This window comes from Hypanus sabinus, chromosome 5 (assembly GCF_030144855.1).
Source record: "Hypanus sabinus isolate sHypSab1 chromosome 5, sHypSab1.hap1, whole genome shotgun sequence".
NCBI lineage: Eukaryota > Metazoa > Chordata > Chondrichthyes > Myliobatiformes > Dasyatidae > Hypanus > Hypanus sabinus.
The window spans coordinates 138781849-138798992 of record NC_082710.1 but is presented as its reverse complement, the minus strand read 5'-3'; positions in this window follow the sequence as shown (position 1 = coordinate 138798992).

Here is a 17144-nt window from a genome sequence, read left to right as displayed (position 1 = left end):
AGACGGATATATTCCAAAGAAGAAGAAATTTTTGAATGGAAAAAGGATGCAACCGTGGTTGACAAGAGAAGTCAAAGCCAAAGTAAAAGCAAAGCAGAGGGCATACAAGGAAGCAAAAATTAGTGGGAAGACAGAGGATTGGGAAGTTTTTAAGCTTACAAAAGGATACTAAGAAGGTCATTAAGCGGGAAAAGATGAACTATGAAAAGAAGCAAATAATATCAAAGAGGATACTAAAAGATTTTTCAAGTACATAAAGAGTAAAAGACAGGTGAGAGTAGATATAGGACTGATAGAAAATGATGCTGGAGAAATTGTAGTGGGAGATAAGGAGATGGGTGAGGAAGTGAACGAGTATTTTGCATCAGTCTTCACTGAGGAAGACATCAGCAATATACCAGACATTCAATGGTGTCAGGGAAGAGAAATATGCACAGTCACAATTACAACACAGAAAACACTCAGGAAGCCGAATAGTCAAAGGGTAGATAAATATCCTGGACCAGATGGAATGCACCCTTGTGTTCTGAAGGAAGTAGCATTGGAGATTATGGAGGCATTAGCAATGATCTTTCAAAAGTCGATAGATTCTGGTCTGGTTCCAGAGGACTGGAAGATTGAAAATATCACTCCACTATTTAAGAAGGGGGCAAGGAAGTAAAAATGAAATTATAGACCTGTTAGCTTGACATCGGTGGTTGGGAAGTTGTTGGAGTTGATTGTCAAGGATGAGGTTACAGAGTACCTGGAGGCATATGACAAGATAGGCAGGAGTCAGCATGGTTTTTTTAAAGGAAAATCCTGCCTGACAAACCTAGTGCAATTTTTTGAGGAAATTACTAGTAGGCTAGACAAGGGAGATGCAGTGGATGCTGTGTATTTGGATTTTCAGAAGGCCTTTGACAAGGTGCCGCACATGAGGCTGCTAATCAAGATAAGAGTCCATGGAATTACGGGAAAGTTACATACGTGGATGGAGTGTTGGTTGATTGGCAGGAAACAGAGAGTGGGAATAAAGGGATCCCATTCAAGTTGGCTGCTGGTTACCAGTAGTGTTCCACAGGGGTCCATGTTGGGGCCGCTTCTTCTTACGTTGTATATCAATGATTTGGATTATGGAATAGATGGCCTTGTGGCTAAGTTTGCTGATGATACAAAGATAGGTGGAGGGGCCGGTAGTGCTGAGTAAACAGAGTGTCTGCAGAGAGACTTGGATAGATTGGGGGAATGGGCAAAGAAGTGACAAATGAATTACAATGTTGGAAAGTGTAAGGTAATGCACTTTGGTAGAAGAAATAAACGGGCAGGCGATTATTTAAATAGGGAGAGAATTCAAAGTTCTGAGATGCAATGGGACTTGGGAGTCCTTGTGCAGGATACCCTTAAGGTTAACCTCTAGGTTGAGTCTGTGGTGAAGAAGGCGAATGCAATGTTGGCATTCATTTCTAGAAGAATAGAGTATAGGAGCAGTGATGTGTTGTTGAGGTTCTATAAGGCAATGGTAAGACCCCACTTGGAATACTGTGTGTAGTTTTGGACTCCTTATTTAAGAAAGGATGTGCTGACATTGGAGAGGGTTCAGAGAAGATTCACTAGAATGATTCCAGGAATGAGAGGGTTAACATATGAGGAACATTTGATTGCTCCTGGACTGTGCTCCTTGGAGTTTAGAAGAATGAGGGGGGGTACCTTATAGAAACATTTCAAATGTTGGAAGGCAGGGACAATGCGGATGTGGCAAAGTTGTTTCCCATGTTGGGGGAGTCTAGTATGAGAGGACATGACTTGAGGATTGCTGGGCACCCATTCAGAACAGAGATGCGAAAGAATTTTTTAGCCAGAGGGTGGTGAATCCATGGATCCACAGGCGGCAGTGGAGGCCAAGTCATTGGGCGTATTTAAGGCAGGGATTGATAGGTATCTTAATAGTCGGGGCATCAAAGGTTATGGTGAGAAGGAGTGGGAAAAGGACTAAAGGAAAGATTGGACCAGCTCATGATGAAATGGCAGAGCAGACTCGATGGGCCAAATGGCTGACTTCTGCTCCTTTGTCTTATGTTCTAAGTCCTTCTGCATCCCACCTCTTTCCTCAACACTACCAGCCCCTCCACACATCTTCATGTCATCTGCAAACTTGGCAACAAAGCCATCTATTTCATCATCTAAATGATTTATATACAGGATCTAAAGAAGTGGTCCCAAAACGGACTGCTGAGGAACACCACTAGTAATTGGCCGCCAAGGATTATTTTATTCCTACTACCTGCTTAGCTTGGTAAGCAGGCTCATGTGTGTCACCTTGTTAAAGGCCTTCTGAAAGTCCAATATACACCATCTACTGCATTCCTTTTATCTATCCTACTTGTAATCTCCTCAAAGAATTCCATCAGGTTCTTCTGGCAGGATTTTCCCTGAAGGAAACCATGCTGACTTTGTACTATCTTATCCTGCATCGCCAAGTACTCCATCACCTCATCCTTAACAATTGACTCCAACATCTTCCCAACCACAGAGGTCAGGCTAACTGGTCTATAAATTTCCTTGGGCAAATTTCCTTGTGTCCTGACAAAGGGTCTCAGCCTGAAACGTTGACAGTGCTTCACCTTATAGATGCTTCCTGGCCTGCTGTGTTCCACCAGCATTTTGTGTGTGTTGTATAAATTTCCTTCCTCTTTTCTCAAGAGTGTAGTAATGTTGGCAATTTTCCAATCCTCTGGCATCATCCCAGAGTCCAATGATTTCTAAAAGATCATTTCCAATGCCATCACAATCTCTCACGCTACCTCCTTCAGAACCCTAGGGTGCAGTTCACCTTTCAGCTTTTTGAGCACCTTCTCTCTTGTAACAGTAACTGCACACACTTCTCTTTCTTCACACACTACAACACCAAGCATACTGCTACCGTCTTTCACAGTGAAGGTTGATGCAAGATACTCATTTAGTTCATCAGCCATCTCCTTGTCCCGTTACTATTTCTCCTGCCTCATTTTCTAGCAGTCCTTTATTCACTCTCATTTCTCTTTGATTTTTAACATATTTGAAAAACCTTTAATATCCACTTTGATATTATTTGCTAGCCTGCTTTAATATTTCATCTTTTCCCTTCTAATGATTTTTTAGTTGCTCTCTGTAGGTTTTTAAAATCTTCCCAATCCTCGATCTTCTCACTAATTTTTGTTTTGTTGTATGCCCTCTCTTTTGCTTTTACAATAGCTTTGACTTCCCTTCTCAGCCATGGTTGTACTATTTCACAATTTGCATATTTCTTCATTTTTGGAATACACATGTCCTGTACCTTCCTCATTTTTTCCAGAAACGCATGCCAATCCTGCTCTGCTGATGTTCCTGTCAGCAGCTCCTTCCAATTTACTTCGGCCAAACCCTCTCTCATACAACTGTAGTTTCCCTTACTCCACTGAAATACTGCTACATCAGACTTTACTTTCTCCCCATCAAATTTCAAGTTGAGCTCAATCATAGTGTGATCACTAAGAGTTCTTTTACCTCAAGCTCCCTAATCACCTCCAGTTCATTACATAGCACCCAATCCAGTACAGCTGATCCCCTAGTAGGCTCAACGACAAACTGCTCTAAAAAGCTATCCCTTAGGCATTCAACAAACTCACTCTCTTGAGATTCATTACCAACCTGATTTTCCCAATCGACTCACATGTTGAATTCTTCCATAACTACCATAACGTTGCCTTTTTGACTTGCCCTTTCCATTTCCTGTTGTAACTTGTGGTCCACCTCCCCGTCACTGTTGGGAGGCCTGTATATAACTGCCATCAATGTCCTTTTACCCTTGCAGTTTCTTAACTCAACCCCACAAGGATTCAACATCTTCCGATCCTATATCACATCTTTTTACTGATTTGATGCCATTCTTTTCCAGTAGAGCCCCTCTGCCTATATTCCTATCCCTCTGATATAACGTGTAAGATTGTACATTCAGTTCCCAACTACAACCATCCTTCAGCCATGATTCTGTGATGGCCACAACATCATACCTGGCAATCTGTGATATTGCAACAAGATCATCTACTTTATTTCTTATACTATGTGCATTTAGGTACAACACCTTGAATACCGTATTTACTATCTTTTCTGATTCTGCATCCCTTGATACTCAGCCTGTTGGCTGCAACTAAGTCCTCTCACCTACCTGCCCTTCCTGACAACCTGATTGTATGCTATCTTCATTTTTTTTTAACATCTGTCCTTTCCTGAGTCCCTTCACTCCGGTTCCCACCCCCCTGCCAAGTTCGTTTAAATCCTCTCCAACAAACCTGAGTGGGAGAATATTGGGGTCCCTTAGGTTCAGGTGCAATTGGTCAGTTTTGAACAAATCATACCTCCCTCAGAAGAGATCCAAATTATCCAAGAACCTGAAGCCCTAACCCCTGCATCAGCTTCTCAGCCATGCATTTATCTGCCAAATCATTCTGTTTCTATCCTCACTGGCATGTGGCAGAAGCAGCAATCCAGAAATTATTAACTGGGAAGTCCTGCTTTTCAGCTTTCTACCTAGCTCTCTAAATTTTCCTTTCAGAACCTCATTGCTTTTCCTTCCTATGTCATCTGTATCAATAAGTCCCAAGACATCTGGCCACTCCCCCTCCCTCTCCAAAATGTCGAGTCGCTTTTGAAGACAAATGAGTAAATATTGGAAAAGAGACATTAGGGTCTTTGGATTTGAGCCATAGAGTTATGCAGCATGGAAACAGGCCCTTTAGCCCAACCTGTCCAAGCCAATCAAAGTGCATTCTGAACTAATCCAATCGGTCCTTAACCCTATAAATGAAGGGTTCCCTACTTCAGTTAATTGTACAGGTCCATGGCACGATAAACGTGGGGAACCTATGTTCTAAACCATTCCTATTTGTGTGTTTATCCCAGATATCATCTAAATGTAATTTTACACATCTCTAACATTTCCTCCTTCAGCTTGTTGCATATACCCACTACACTCAAGATAGCACAACATCCATCCTCAAAGATCCCCCACCGTCAGGGCCGCGCCATCATCTCACAGCCACCATCAGACAGGAGGTACAAAAGCCCCACTTCGCTTCAAACATCTTGTTCTTGAGCAAATTGGTAGAACCCATATAATTTCCTTAGTATCGCAACATTATCACCACTTTGATTACTTTGCGTTACAGTGGACTTTCTTTGTTGTAACTCTGCTCTGTCTTGTAATAAATTGTACATAATTTATGCTTAATTTATGTTTTTCTTGTGAAAGTGTGTCGTTGTTGCTATGTGCCTGTGATGCTGCTGCAAATAAGCTTTTCATTGCACCTGTGTACACATATACCTGTGTGTGCGACAATAAAGTTGACTTTGCCTTTGACTTTGACTTAGTTTAGGATTGCCCTTGAGATAAGGAAACAAGAAGGCCACCCACTGCATTTAAAATTCCAATGGTCCTATGGCTCCTCATCACAGTACCAGGCATACTCCTGCATCACAACTCGGGTTTTCTGCTCTGCTTCATAGCCTGTGATGTTTCAAGATGCATTGGTCCCTGCTATCTTTCAGACCTTACATTAAGGAACATTATTTTGAGAGGTGTCATGTCACTTACTATTAACCTACAATTTTGATAAAAATGGCTGCTGTCAAAAGAATTTGAAAAATGCAACAACACTTTTTTTTTTAAAGGCCATACATCCATCAGTGAATTACAGGCAGAAATCTAATCTCAGAATTAGGTATTTGAGCCTGTGCTTGGTTTCTGTAACATAATTTGAAGGCCTCTGTCAGATTAGTTGTTTGTTTTCCCTAGTTAGCAGGCAACTTCCTCTCCATTCAACAATATTTTGTTGAGCTTCTATCAATGCAACACAGAATAATTGTTCTTCTTGCACGTCGGTGAGGTGACTATAAATCTCATTCAATAAAATGCCAATGCAGAATTTTATAGAACAAATTAATTGTGTCACCAAATCATGTCCTTCTTAGACCTATATCTGCAGGATGGTACAATAGCATTCAATCAGCTCGTGGGGAAGAGATTAGCTACAGGGAGGAAGAAAACACATTTCTTAACATGATTGGTTTTGGAATTATTTAGCGGATGTGATCAAAAACATGAAATGCAGCTTTTTAATCTTTACAGTGTCAACCTTTTGCCCATTGCCCCTATTTGTAACCAATCAGTGAGCTGGCATTTGGAGCAGGACGAGCTGTGCAGCTACACAGAAATACACACACATACATTCTGGAATATCTTCAAAGACTAATCTGTTTGGGATGTCAGGTCAGCAGATCTTCCTTCTGTGGAAAAAAGATATAAAGCTTATCTAACAGTAGCCAGAACTAAACAATTTGCTGCCAATTTACCAGTGTTATACATTTCAGCTGGAATCTATCCATCATTTGTTAAAAAAAAAGTATTGTGTGATTTCTGTGCACATCACACCCATTTCAATAGATTTTTTGGTGAAGTAGGCAAAAGTGAGCTGCCTGGTTGAATTACAGATAAGCTGTCATCTAACATAATAGTGGATCAAGTTCAAAAGATTGAATGGCTAACTTCTCGCGTAGTTGATGATACCTTTTTATCATATCAGGTCCTACTGATTCAGACAGCCAGTCAGGATAAATGGGCAACAATTGTGCCCACCTCTGAAGATTGCAGTTTCAAATCCACTCAAGAGATTACAGCCCAATATCTCCACAGATAACCTCAATGCAGTACTGAGGGTGTCTGTATTTTTGAAATGTTATCTGTTCCAATACACAGAATATATAGTACTGAGACAAGCTATTTGGCACATCACATGCACATTGGCAAGATCCACGTCTCTTTTCATCTCAATCCTGAATAACCCTCAGTTTTCTACCTACAACATGTTTGCTCGGTGCTCCTTTTAGAGCATCGATGCCATCTGCATCAAGCACTCACCATGGAAGACATCTCTGCATCTACCTCGTTGTCAAGAAACCTCATCAATGCCTCTAATTTCTGAGGAGGCTGAAGAGAGCTGGACTTTGCACAACAATGCTCACATCTTTCTACAGGTGCACAGTAGAGAGCATCCTGACAAGCTGCATCACTACTTGGTACGGAACCTGCACTGCAGTGGAGGGGAATGCTCAGCACCAGTAGTAAAAACTTCCCAGCACATCACTGGCACCACCCTACCTGCTATCAAGTATAAATATACAGAAAGGTGTCAGAGAAGGGCTAGTAATGTTGTGAAGGGCCCCACCTACGCTGATCATGGATGGTTTGTTTCACTTGCATCAGGGAGGAAATGACGAGGCACCCACGCCAGGACCAAAAACAGTTATTGTATTTGTTTTATTATTATTATTAGTTTCTTTATCTTTTGTGTTTTTATTGTGCTGCATTGCATCCAGTGTAATGATTATTTTGTTCTCCTTCACACATTAAATAACCTTAAATCTTGAATCTTGAACCTTGGTTGGAAAGTTTGATCCCGAATAGATTTCTTGGTTACTATTTCATATTAATAGCTTGCAATGATGCTCTTTAACACTAGTGGAAATATTTTCCTAGCATCTCCTGTGTTATTCTTTTAAAGTGCTCTATTTGGCCATTCCTTAGCCTTTTCTGTTCAAGAAACAAGATATATCCAACGTAGATAGATATATCCAAAAGATATATTCAGAACCTCCAGATGTGCAGTCACTGTTGTAAAGCAGGAAGTGCAGTGACTGATTTGTGCACAGTAAGCTTCCACAGATAGGAGTGTGTGGGAGCAACAGATAATATGGCACTGATTGAACAATGAGTATCGGTCAAAATGTTGAGGATTTTCCCTCTGTTGTTGAGCACCCACTATAGGATATGGGATCTGAAAAACAAAATGATCACCTGTGTTGGTTATTGGAGAGACACACACAAAAATTTCAGAACTTCCTACTTTAATATGCAATTATTGGACATAGCTTATGCCTCTGCATGCTTCCCCACCTATACATGGAAAGCTCAACATTCTCAGCTTTTGCAGCTGGGACTTGAACCCACCTTTTTCTCAAAGGCGAAAGCCAGATGCGAGATAAACTTCATTGTCAACAGGATTGACTTTCTAAATTTCTGTCTTACACAATGTGTTTCAATGCCTTGTGACTTCTAGAAGAAAACTAGGTTGACATTCTCTCAGCTTACATATCTTGTGCAACTTGTTTAACATACTTGAATTGAAGTGCATTAAGCAATAATAATTGGTACATTTTAATTTTCTTGCAACTGAAAGGTATCAAGGCTGTAAAACTACAATACAAGGACAAGATTGAGTCAAAATTCACAACGACCAGCACACGTGACTTGTGGCGATGGTTGTACGCCATCGCAGACTTCAAAACCAAACATCGTGCTGCCAACATCGCGGCCTCTCTCCCAGATGAGCTCAATCGTTTTTATGCTCGGTTCGATGTCACTAACTCTGCACCTCCAAGGAAAGCCACCGCTACAACCTGCAACCTGGTCATCTCTGAGGCTGACGTACGCAAACGTTTCCAATGAGCGGACAGTCGCAAGGCTGTGGGACCATATGGCTTCCCAGGGCGAGTACTCAGGATGTGTGCAGCATAACTGGCAGATGTGTTTACAAACATTTTTAATCTTTCCCTCTCCCAGTGTAGAGTGTCCTCCTGCTTCAAATTATCCACCATTGTCCCTTACCAAAAAAGACAAGGTAACATGCCTGAGCAAGTGGTGTCCTGTCTCACTCACCTCAGTAATAAGCAAATGCTTTAAGAGGCTGGTCAAGGATTACATCTTCAGCATGCTACCACCCAAATTGGATCCCCTACAATTCACATACCAACACAAACGATTGACAGATGACACAATAGCCACTCCTCTACATACCGTCTTTACACATCTGGAGAAGAAGGATGCTTATGTGAGAGTACTGTTCTTGCACTACAGTTCAACATTCAATACCATAATTCCATCCAGGCTTGACAAGAAGCTCGGAGATCTCGGCCTCGACCCTGCCTTGAGCAGCTGGATCCTGGACTTCCTGTCTGATCACCAGCAGGTGGTAAGAGTGGGCTCCCTCACCTCCAATTCTCTGGCTCTCAATACAAGAGCCTCTCAGGGCTGTGTACTAAGTTCCTCAAGTATGTGAAGGATGTGAAAACTAAAGTCAATTCAATTCAATTAGATCCTCAAAAGAAATTTAGTACAGTATTAACATAGCTTTACCCAGCATAACCTTTATGTCCGAAACAAGAATCTAACCAAACACATCTTTATCTCCCACCCCCTCTGCATCCACAGGGATTGTTCCCTCTGCAATTCCCTTGTCTATTCATCCCTCCCTATTAATCTCCCTCCCAGCACTCAACTCTGAAAGTGGCCTAAGTGCTACACCTTCTTCCTCACCTCCATTCAGGCCCCCAGGCAGTCCTTCCAGATGAGGCAACACTTCACTTGCAAATCTGACTAGGTCATCTATTGTGTCCGTTTGTCCTCCTCACATTAGTGAGGCCTCTCATAAATTGGGGACTGCTTCTTTGAGCACGTCCTTTCCATCTGCCCAAAGCAGAACCTCCCAGTGGCCAACTATTTTATTACCCATTCCTATTCCAATTCAACAAGTTGGTCCATGGCCTCCTCTTGTACCAAGATTAGGCCACCCTCGAGGGGGAAAAGCAACACCTTATATTCTGTCAAATTAGCTTCTAACCTGATAGCATGAATATCGATTTTTTTTCTGGTAATTTTTTCCCCTCCCCCTTCTTTCTTCTTCTTTTCCCACTCTGGCCTGTTACCTCTTTTCACCTGCCTATCACTTTCCTCTGGGTCCTCTCCTCTGTCTCTTTCTCCTATGGTCCACTTTCCTCTCCTATCAGATTCCTTCCTCTCTCGCCCTTTACCCTTCCTACCTGCACAGCTTCACCTATCACCACCTTCAAGCTATCCTCCTTCTCCTCTCACCCTTTTATTCTGGCATCTTCTCATGCCCTTTCCAGTCTTGAAGAAGGGTCTCGGCACAAAATATCAACTGATTATTCATTTTGATAGATGCTACCTGACAGGCTGGATTCCTCCAGCTTTTTGTGTCTGCTGCTTTGGATTTCCAACATCTGCAGAATTACTCTTGTTTATGAAATATGAAATGTTATTCTTATTTTATGCTGGAGATTGTATTTCCAGTCATTTTTCTTCTCATAGGAATATACTCCTATTCTTAAAATTCAAAAATTCTTAAAAATCCCTTCCGTGCTTCTATGGAGATGAAATGAAGAGTAGGCGACATTATGATTAATTCTCCAATGGAAACAACATAATTTTTAATTATCTGCTTTCAAATAATTTTTTTGAAATGTTGTCATATTTGTGTGTCCAGTTTTAATTGTGTTTGGTCATCCAAATGAAGGAGTGAAAATGTTGTTAACTGTGTTCCTCAAGGTGAATCTTGATACCATGAAGCCATTCAATTAATACTTCTGGTGTTAGGTGAATGACTTCAATAAAGTGGTCATGGGTTAATGTGCTCCTGATGCAGCCAACTAGAGGTCATGGATTAAGGGTGAAAGATGAAAAGTTTAAGGGAAATATGAGGGGAACCCTCTTCACTCAGAGGGTTATGAGAGTGTGGAATGACCTTTCAGAGCAAGTGATACATGCAAACTTGATTTCAACGTTTAAGAGAAGTTTGGATAGATGCATTGATTATTGGGATATGGAGGGTAATGGCTCTGGTGCAGGTCAATGGGAGTAGGCAGTTAAATGGCTTGGCATGGACTAGATGGGCTGAAGGGCCTGTTTCAGTGCTGTACTTCCCCATGACTCTATGACTCTAAAGTGCTGACAGAATGACTGCAGAGAACAGCAAGTGGGATTATTAGTTTCTCAACTGGTCCATGTTCATAAATTAGCAGCATCAGGCATCTGATCCTGCACAGGTAATTTTATCAAGATCAAAAAGAAGTAATCATGAAAGCCAATTCCACAACACCGGTATAAATCAACGTCCTTGTCCCTTCCCGACTGGAGATTGTGATGCTCAGAAGACTGACTGCCTCACTGTCTGTAGGCAGCTATAGAGGGCAATTATAAATAATTGAATAGAAATGTGTTACCCTTTGTCAAATGTATTTCTGATGCCATTCTTTCTGTGCTTCCATTAAGTGATCCCTTGATTAAATTTTAAAGTCTGAAAACAATTTGAAGGGCTGGAAATGCACGGAGTCAATGAGCATTCGAGTGTCTGCTCAAGGTAAGTCATATTCTCTCAGGGAGCAGCTTTGAAAGTGGCAGGTGTTTGGCTGGACTTTCTGTGGTGCACTCATCTGCTGGTGGCTAACGCAAATAAATACTGGCTGTGCAAATTTTCGCCTAAGGTTGTCCCTGATCAAACCCTGGTTTCCCGTTAGCCTTTCTTTTTAGTCACCTGCTCGATGTACAGGTTCCTGGATTTGTAACCAGATGGAAATTTAAACGCATCACCCACAGCCGCCTCACACTAAAGTGAATTCAATAGTTGATAACTCCTCATTGCTTATTAAATGTTTAATAAGCTCTGTGATTTACTTGGGGCTCTTTTCTCCATCCAGGTAAATGAGTTGCTGTTCAGGAGATGCTGGACACATAGATTTCTCCAGGGAAACATAAAACTGAATAAGGAAAGAGTAATGTGATTTAAATCCTGTGACTGAGCTCAGTTAGCAATTTAACACTCCATGCTGATGTTCCTGATCTTTTACAGTTAATCGAATTTAAATATTTTAAAATCAAGTATTTCAAAGTCATTTGTTTCAGGAAAAAGATAAGTTCTATCATTCACTTGCTACAGGTGTAATCAGTTTAAAAGACAATATTCAGTACTGATTGCATCTCCGGAGGTCTAATATCACAGGGCTTGTTGTAAAATCATTGCACAAGAAGAAAGCTGTTGAAATGAGCAAATTTTCTTTGAGGAAGATGCATTTCCTCACGTCACCTGTAACATTGGGAGAAATTTGCAGTTCGAAAGGAAAGCATGTCCTCATCCCAGAGACGAGCTGCACATGGGAACTCTACCTGGATAAAACAACCTGAGACTCACTACTGTTAACACACTCTTTCCTCATCTTCATCATCAAAGAGTTGTGGTGAAGAATCATGGCACTCTGCATAGAGCAAAGTAAATTGGCCCACACAGTAGTGGCATTACCTGTCTGGTAATCATGAGGCCTGAATTAACAGTCCTGAGATATATATATTTGAATCCTTTTCGATTTTAGCCCTCTTGGAGATGGGTTAAAATTGATTTTATAATGCTCCTTGCTCGTCTTGTAACCCCTTTGCCATATTAGAGAGGCAAAGTGAATAGTATATTTTGATTCTATTGTTCCATCAAAAGTGATATCTTAATAAATTAACAAATAGATTCATTATATCATAGAGCACCACAGCACAGAAACATAGAAACATAGAAAATAGGTGCATGTGTAGGCCATTCAGCCCTTTGAGCCTGCACCGCCATTCAGTATGATCATGGCTGATCATCCAACTCAGAACCCTGTACCTGCTTTCTCTCCATACCCACTGATCCCTTTAGCCACAAGGGTCATATCTAACTTCCTCTTAAATATAGCCAATGAACGGGCCTCAACTGTTTCCTGTGGCAGAGAATTCCACAGATTCACCGCTGAAGAAGTTTTTCCTCATCTTGGTCCAAAAAGGCTTCCCCTTTATCCTTAAAATGTGACCCCTCGTTCTGGACTTCCCCAACATCGGAAACAATCTTCCTGTATTTAGCCTGTCCAATCCCTTTAGAATTTTATATGTTTCAATAAGATCCCCCCTTAATCTTCTAAATTCCAGCGAGTATAAGCCCAGTCGATCCAGTCTTTCTTCATATGAAAGTCCTGCCATCCCAGGAATCAATCTGGTGAACCTTCTTTGTACTCCCTCTATGACAAGAATGTCATTCCTCAGATTAGGGGACCAAAACTGCACACAATACTCTAGGTGCAGTCTCACCAAGGCCTTGTACAACTGCAGTAGAACCTCCCTGCTCCTGTACTCGAAGCTTTTTGCTATGAATGCCAACATACCATTTGCCTTTTTCACCGCCTGCTGTACCTGCATGCCCACCTTTAATGACTGGTGTACAATGACACCCAGGTCTCGTTGCATTTCCCCTTTTCCTAATCGGCCACTGTTCAGATAATAATCTGTTTTCCTGTTCTTGCCACCAAAGTGGATAACCTCACATTTATCCACATTAAATTGCATCTGCCATGAATTTGCCCACTCACCTAACCTATCCAAGTCACCCTGAATCCTCTTAGCATCCTCCTCATAGCTAACACTGCTGCCCAGCTTTGTGTCATCTGCAAACTTGGAGATGCTGCATTTAATTCCCTCATCTAAATCATTAATATATATTGTAAACAACTGGGGTTCCAGCACTGAGCCTTGCGGTACCCCACTGGTCACTGCCTGCCATTCTGAAAAGGTCCCGTTTATTCCCACTCTTTGCTTCCTGTCTGCCAACCAATTCTCTATCCACATCAATACCATACCCCCAATACCGTGTGCTTTAAGTTTGCACACTAATCTCCTGTGTGGGACCCTGTCAAAAGCCTTTTGAAAATCTAAATATGCCACATCCACTGGCTCTCCCATATCCACTCTACTAGTTACATCTTCAAAAAATTCTGTAAGATTCGTCAGACGTGATTTTCCTTTCACAAATCCATGCTGACTTTGTCCGATGATTTCACCTCTTTCCAAATGTGCTGTTATCACATCTTTGATAACCGACTCTAGCATTTTCCCCACCACAATGTTAGACTAACCGGTCTATAATTCCCCGGTTTCTCTCTCCCTCCTTTTTTAAAAAGTGGGGTTACATTAGCCACCCTCCCATCCTCAGGAACTAATCCAGAATCTAAGGAGTTTTGAAAAATTATCACTAATGCATCCATTATTTCTTGGGCTACTTCCTTAAGCACTCTGGGATGCAGACCATCTGGCCCTGGGGATTTATCTGCCTTTAATCCTTTCAATTTACCTAACACCACTTCCCTACTAACATGTATTTCCCTCAGTTCCTCCATCTCACTAGATCCTCAATCCCCTACTATTTCCGGAAGATTATTTATGTCTTCCTTAGTGAAGATAGAACCAAAGTAGTTATTCAATTGCTCTGCCATGCCTTTGTTTCCTATGATCAATTCACTTGTTTCTGACTGTAAGGGACCTACATTTGTCTTGACCAATCATTTTCTTTTCACGTATCTATAAAAGCTTTTACAGTCAGTTTTTATGTTCCCTGCCAGCTTTCTCTCATAATCTTTTTTCCCTTTCCTAATTAAGCCCTTTGTCCTCCTCTGCTGGTCTCTGAATTTCTTCCAGTCCTCAGGTGTGCTACTTTTTTTTGCTAATTTATGTTTCTTCTTTGGACTTGATACTATCCCTAATTTCCCTTGTCAACCATGGGTGCACTACCTTCCCTGGTTTATTCTTTTGCTAAACTGGGATGAACAATTGTTGTAGTTCATCCATGCGATCTTTAAATGCTTGCCATTGCATATCCACCGTCACCCCTTTAAGTATTATTTGCCAGTCTATCTTAGCTAATTCACGTCTCATACCTTTAAAGTTACCCTTCTTTAAGTTCAGAACCTTTGTTTCTGAATTAACTATATCACTTTCCATCTTAATGAAGTATTCCACCATATTATGGTCACTCTTACCCAAGGGGCCTCGCACGACAAGATTGCTAACTAACCCTTCCACATTGCTCAATACCCAATCTAGAATGGCCTGCTCTCTAGTAGGTTCCTCGATATGTTGGTTCAGAAAACTATCCCACATACATTCCAAGAAATCCTCTTCCTCAGCACCCTTACCAATTTGGTTCACCCAATCTATATGTAGATTTAAGTCACCCATTACAACTACTGTTCCTTTATTGCAGGCATTTTTAATTTCCTATTTAATGCCATCCCCAACCTCACTACTACTGTTAGGTGGCCTGTACCACCAGAAATAGGCCTTTTGGCACATCTAGTTTGTGGAGGTCTGGTCTTCTGCCATCTAACTGCATCCAGACATAGCCCTCCATACCTCTCTCATTCTCGCACCTATTCAAACTTCCTTAACTGTTGCATTCGAACTTGTATCCGTCACTTGCACTGGCAGTCTGAACCGCACTCTCACCACCCACTGAGTCAAGAACTTTCCCTTAACTACATCGCCTTTCATCTTTAACCCATGGCCTATTGTTCCAGTCTCACCTACCCTGCGAGGAAAAAGCTGAATTGAAACTAAATATCTAAAATGATTTAACTATAGAGAGTAAAGATTCACAATGATGTTATTGGGATTGGAATGTTTGAGGCATGAGGAGAAATTGAATAGTTTCTTGGACTGATTTCACTAGAGTGAAGAAGGCTGGATGTTGAACTTATGAAGGTTTATAAATCATGAGGGGTGTAGATAGGTAGATAGTGACAATCTTTTTCCCCAGGGTAAAAGAGTCTAAAACCAGAGGCATAGCTTTAAGATCAGAAGGCATTCCGAGGAGGAAGTTTTTCCACACAGAGTATGTGGAATGAGTTACACATGAGTATGTGGACGTCGTAGAGGAGGATATAATTACAAAGTTTCAAAGATGTTTTGACAGTGATATAGATAGGAAAGATATAGGCCAAATGCAATGTGACTAACTCAGGAAGGCATCATATTCAGTATCAGTGAGTTTTCGGTGGAAGAATCAATTCCCATGCCATCTCTCTGTAACTCCATAGATTGCCAGAGACCTGATGGACCTCAAGAATATTTCAGGAACCCTTTATGATCTTTAGGTTGCAGAACACAACAGCATAAGAGATAGAAGAATGAGTGGACAATTTGGCTCCCAATTCTGCTCCACCTTTCTGTATAGTCACAGCTAATCTGACGGATGGTTTCAATTCAACTTTCCTGTCTGATCCCTGAGGCATCTGATTCATCTGTCTATATATTATAACCTCCACAGTTCTCTGAAATAGTGGAGGCCAAACATTCACAGCCCTCTGGGAGAAGAGATATTTCCTCATCTCTGCCTCACATGGGTGTTCCTTTATTCTATGTTTCCGAGCCATTGGTTCTCCCATCAGAGAAATTATCTACCTTTTTTCTCATAGAATGTAATAGATCCCAAATGAGATTGTTCTTTATTCTTCTAACCTCCACAAGTATAATCCCGTCTGCTCAAGCATCTCCCAAAAGGCAACTCCTTCATTCTAACCACATGAATCAAAATCAAAATCAAACCAAGTTTAATTATCATTCAACCATACGTGGACATGGATACAGCCAAATGAAACAGCATTCCTCTGGGGTCAGGGGCAAAACATACATAGCACATTCAAAATTGCAAGCAAACAAAAACAGTCACGCAAAACAAAAAACAGATATATATATATAGACCATGACCATGAGCGATATGACCCACAAATTGATGGTACAGTTCCCAACAATCCAGCCTGTCATTCCTCTGATTGAAGGCAGCACCAAGGGGAGAGTCAGTCCCCAATCATGCATGGATGCCATGCAACGCTGCTCTTGGCATCTCCTCACTGGACTGCAGCAGTAGACAAACGCGAGCCCGAAGCCTAGTCTTCACTACATCTGAGTGTTTAATTAAACCCAGAGATGTAATGTTAGACAGCTCCACCTGTGAAGGAATGAAAACAAGGTTTACTGATTTTTATTTTAAAAAAGAGAACCTGGAAATAAAGCTTAGCAAAAATAAGGTGTGGCTGACACAGGCGTGGACAAACAAGAGAAACACAGCAAGCTATTAAAAACTAAAGATAAAGTGTTAAAAGTGCAATTCATAATGAGTATTCTACCCTACTTACTTGAAAACCTCAGGGTGAAACCACTGGAGAAGAGATGATATTGATAAATGGTTTATTGAAGCTACAGCTGTAACAAGCAGCAGCTATACCGAGACAATATCATAAGACCATTAGACATATGAATAGAATTAGGCCATTTGGCCCATCAAGTCTGTTCCACCATTTAATCATGGCTTATCCATTTTTTCCCTCTCCTCAGCCCTATTCCCCAATCTTCTCCCCGTAACCTTTGATGCCATGTCCAGTCATGAACTTACGCATTTCTGCCTTAAATATCTCTGCATCTCTGTTTTGAGTGGACATCCCTCTTATCC